Source organism: Quercus robur, chromosome 10 (assembly GCF_932294415.1).
Source record: "Quercus robur chromosome 10, dhQueRobu3.1, whole genome shotgun sequence".
Taxonomy (NCBI): Eukaryota; Viridiplantae; Streptophyta; class Magnoliopsida; order Fagales; family Fagaceae; genus Quercus; species Quercus robur.
Window position 1 is genome coordinate 16917578 of NC_065543.1, and position 4958 is coordinate 16922535.

The following is a 4958-nucleotide window of genomic DNA, read 5'->3' on the forward strand; positions in this document are numbered from 1 at the left end:
TTTTCTATTCTTTTCTATTCTCCTTTTCTTTTTTTTTCTTTTCACGTGGTTTCTGGGTTTGGTTTTTTTTTTTTTTTTTTTTTTTTTTTTTTTCTTCTCGAGTTCGTCGAAGTTGTTATCGCTGTTGCTCAGGGGCGGAGCCACATAGTGGCTTGGGGGGGCCGAGGCCCCTGCAAAAAAAAAAATTTTCCCATTAGCCTATGAAGAAAAAATAATTAGGCCCCCCCAACCTTAGGCAGCCGGCCCCCCCTCCCAATTTCTCACCCATTCTCCCAGGCCTCAATCAAAAATTAGTAACATCCTCAGATTAAATATAAAAAAAAAAATTATCTGTTCTACTTTCAAGCAAAAAAAAAAAAAAAAAAAAAAACCCAAAAAAATTGAACTAAAATCTGAAAAAAAAAAAAAAAATTCACAGAGAAGCCCACGGCAAGCTAAGCCCACGGTGAGCCCAGTAGCTCGCTCACGGCAAGCCCACGCATTCTCAACCGTGAAAAAAAAAAATATTACAGAAAATCCAACCATCACGTCTCAACCGTGAAAAAAAAAATATATTACAGAAAATCCAACCATCACGTCGCTGGCAGAGAAATCAAATCGGTGGCAGATACCACAATGCCCGATACTGCCTATACAGAGCAAATCAAGCTCAACAGCAAACCAAACTCAACACTCAACAGCAAACCAAACACAGAGAGAAACACAACGAACACAGAGAGACAGAGGTTTTTATCTAAAAAAAAAAAAAAAATTCCCAAATACACAAATAAAAACCAAACCCCAGCAAACCCACGGTCACGTCGCCGTGACGCCGCAGCTCGCTCGTCGTCGCCGTCGTCGCTCGTCCCTCATCGCAGATCGGAGATCGGCCTCTGCTCCGGTGCTCCCTCCGGCCCTCCCTCAAGGGTATTTCTCTCTTTTTCTCTCTTTTTCTCTCTTTTTCTCTCTCTCTTTATCTCACTGTCACTAAAATGAAAAATGGAATGAAATCTTTGTAGATCGTCGACGCCAGACGGTAGATCGGTCATCACTCATCGCCGTCGGAGATCTGCCGTTGACTAGTTGCTTCCTCTGCTCCGGCTCCGGCTCCAGCAGTCCGGCCCTCCCTCAAGGTTTTTCTCTCTGACTCTCTCTCTCTCTCTCTCTCAGTCTCTCTCTATCTCACCGAATGCTTTAGAGTTTATGATGTTTATGAATCCTGTTCTGCCTAGCCCTTTTATTCTTTTAGCTTTAATATCATCTCACATTCTCACTCATTCTTTTTATTTTTTTGGCTGAATACATCTCAATCATTCATTGGTTGATTTTTTTTTTTTTTTTCCTGTTTGTCTTTATCTTATCCAGTTATTCCTCATTGTTGGTCAATGGTCAATGTGTTAGTTTTTAGTGTAAACCAACATTATTAAATAATAATTAATATTTATTCAAAAGTTAGTAATTAAATTATTAGCTATTATTTATTGCAAATTTTTAAGAATTGTTTAATTATTTATTGCTATATTTTAGGAATTGTAACAAAGGATATGTTATGCTAAAATTAATGACAAATAAATTAAAACTATATTGCGTAATTACCAACTAGGATTAAAGCATTATAATTAATGACAAATAAATTAAAACAATATAGTTTATTGTTATGCTAAACAACAATAATTAAAGTTATATAATTAAATTAACCAATACATTATAAAAGATAAATTAATTAAATTATTTGAGGGGTTATTATTAATTAAAGTTGTATTAAAAATGGGTTGACTGTTTAAATTATAGTAAAAATTTTGTTTTTTCCTTGAGTATGAATAATATTCATATAACTAAGCAAAAATTTCTAATTAAAATTTTATTTTTTAAAATTCTTTTCAGGTTAATTGAGTCATATTCTTAAAGTTAAAAGAATTATGAGCAAACGAAAAACAATTGATGCATTCTTTAAGAAAAAAGATGTTAGCAATTCAGAAATTAGGACACCTGTGGCTGTAGAAACAAATGTTAATACTTCGATGCCTGATGAACACACCTCCAAATGTCCAAAACTTCAATCTGAAGAGATAGATCGTGATCCAGGAACACGTAAACAAATATGTGAATTTCCTATCAACAAACAAGATGAAATTCGACGAGCTTATCTCATAGAAAGTCCATACCAACCTGAAAATATAGTCTTTCCATACAATGATGATACTCATCGTCGTCGATTTCAACCTTCATGGTTTGTTTCACATAAGGATTGGTTGGAATACTCACCTACAACGGATGCATTATATTGTTTTCCTTGCTACCTTTTTAGTAAGAAACCAATAGGTCGTCCCGGATCAGATGTGTTCATTTCAACAGGTTTTAATAATTGGAAAAAGGTGAAAGATGGAATGAATTGTCCTTTAATTCGTCATGAAGGGAAAGAACCAAACTCTCCACATAAAAATGCTGTGAAATGTTGCGAGGATTTACAGAATTATTCACGACATATTGACAAGCTAATTGAGAAACAAACGTCAAAAGAATTAGAGAATAATCGGTTGCGGCTCAAAACCTCAATAGAGTGTGCTCGATGGCTAGCATTCCAAGCTTGTGCTTTTAGAGGTCATGATGAAAGCCTTGATTCAAAAAATAGAGGCAATTTTATTGAATTGATAAAATTGACATCAACTTTTAATGACAAAGTAGCTAGTGTTGTCTTGGAAAATGCTCCTGGAAATGCCAAATATACATCACCCACAATTCAAAAGGAGATTTTGCATATTCTTGCTAATAATGTGCGAAATGCTATTCGTGAAGAAATTGGAGATGCAAAATTCTGCATTCTTGTTGATGAAGCTCGGGATGAGTCGAAGAGAGAGCAAATGGCCATCATTTTGAGATTTGTTGATAAAGAAGGTTTTATTAAAGAGCGTTTTTTTTATGTTGTGCATGTTAGAGACACTACTGCATTGACTTTAAAGAATGAGATATGTGCTGTCCTTTCTCATTATAACCTCCACATTGAAAATATTCGAGGTCAAGGATATGATGGGGCTAGTAACATGCGTGGTGAATGGAATGGATTACAAGCTCTTTTTCTTAAAGATTGTCCATATGCTTATTATGTACATTGTATGGCTCATAGGTTGCAATTAGCTCTAGTTACAGCATCTAGAGAAGTAAAAGATGTTCATCAATTCTTTGATCATTTGGTCAATATTATCAATATTGTTGTTGGTTCTAGTAAGCGTAGTGATGAATTGCAACATGCTCAAGCAGAACAAGTTGAGAATATGATTGCTTCTAATGAAATTGAGACTGGAAGAGGTGCAAATCAGATTGGTACTTTGCAACGAGCTGGAGATACTAGGTGGGGATCTCATTTTCAATCTATTTGTAGTTTGATTAAAATGTTTGATGCTACTTGCAAAGTTATCAACACTATTTCTGAGGAAGGAGCTAATTATAAACAACGCGGTGATGCCGAGGGAGCTTATCAGGTATTAACATCATTTGAATTTATTTTAATCTTGCATTTGATGAAAGAGATAATGGGAATTACTAATGTTCTTTGTCAAGCTTTGCAACAACAATCTTAAGACCTTTTAAATGCCATGCATTTAGTTTCAACTACAAAATCACTTATTCAAAAGTTGAGAGATGATGGATGGGAGCCTTTACTTGCTAGTGTTATATCATTTTGTGAGCAACATGAAATTGATATTCCTGATATGAATGCTCGTTACACTAAAGGTCGAGGTAGATATCGTCGTCAAGATGACGATTTAACAATGGAACATCATTTTAGAATTGGCATATTTACAGTTGCAATAGACTTTCAATTGCAAGAATTGAAAAGTAGATTTTGTGAGCTAACAACGGAACTTGTCATTCTTAGTTCAGCTTTAAATCCCAAGGATGCTTTTAGATTATTCAAGATTGTTGATATATGCAATTTGGTTAAGAAATATTATCCTCAAGATTTCACTGAACATGAACAAGAACTTTTGGAGTCTCAATTGCGACATTATGAGCTTGATGTGATAAAACATCCAGATTTTCAGAATATGAGTACAATTTCCGAGCTATGTAGGGGATTAAAAATTTCAGGAAAGTCTCAAATATATTTTTTGATTGATAGACTTATTCGTCTTGTGTTGACCCTTCCAGTTTCTACAGCAACTACAGAACGAGCTTTCTCAGCTATGAAGTTGTTAAAAACAAGACTTCGCAATAGAATGGAGGATGAGTTTTTGGCAGATAATATGATAATTTATATAGATAAGGAAATTGCAGGGAATTTCACTATAGAGATGATAATGGATGAATTTTATTCCATGAAAAATCGTCGTCAGGCATGATTTGATTCGGTTGATGACCCGACCTGACCCGAATAATGGAAGATTTACTGAGGCTTAGTCCATGGAGCGGAGGCTTGGGCCGACAAAAATTTTTTGGCCCGTTTTGTAACCCATTGTGAATCCTGTGCGCAGGATATAAAAGCTGTTTTTTTTGGTGATTGGGGTTTTGTCTTGTTGTTGTTTTTGAGAAAGAAAAACACTGTAGCCGCACATTGTAATTTTCTTTGATAATAGTGAAATCCCTGCAACTCTGTGGACGTAGGCAAATTGCCGAACCACGTAAATACTGTCTTGTGCGTGTGATTGTTTTACTTTTGGCGTTTTGTTTTTTCTATTTTTTTGTTTCTCACAGGTTTGAAATTTCGGTCGAATTCCCAACATGTTCAAGTATATAATAATATATAAAAGTTGATAATTTTGTATCCAATAGACTTAAAAATTATATTTGGTATATCTCTGTTACAACCCGGTCCCCCCAAGCATGTATTCCTGGCTACGCCCCTGCTGTTGCTGCTGTTGTCACTGTGGGTTGCAGCAACGACTGCAACGGTGGGTTTTTTTTTTTTTTTTTGGGTTTTTGGAAAAGAAAAATACTGGATAGCCATTCGGTTGTATTGTAGATTTGGGAAAAGTATGAAA

At 35.2% G+C, this 4958-nt stretch overlaps 1 pseudogene; it reads left to right on the forward strand.

The window, feature by feature from the left end:
• Positions 1-1849: 1849 nt before the first annotated feature.
• Positions 1850-4692, forward strand: LOC126702391 (uncharacterized; annotated as a pseudogene).
• Positions 4693-4958: the final 266 nt, after the last annotated feature.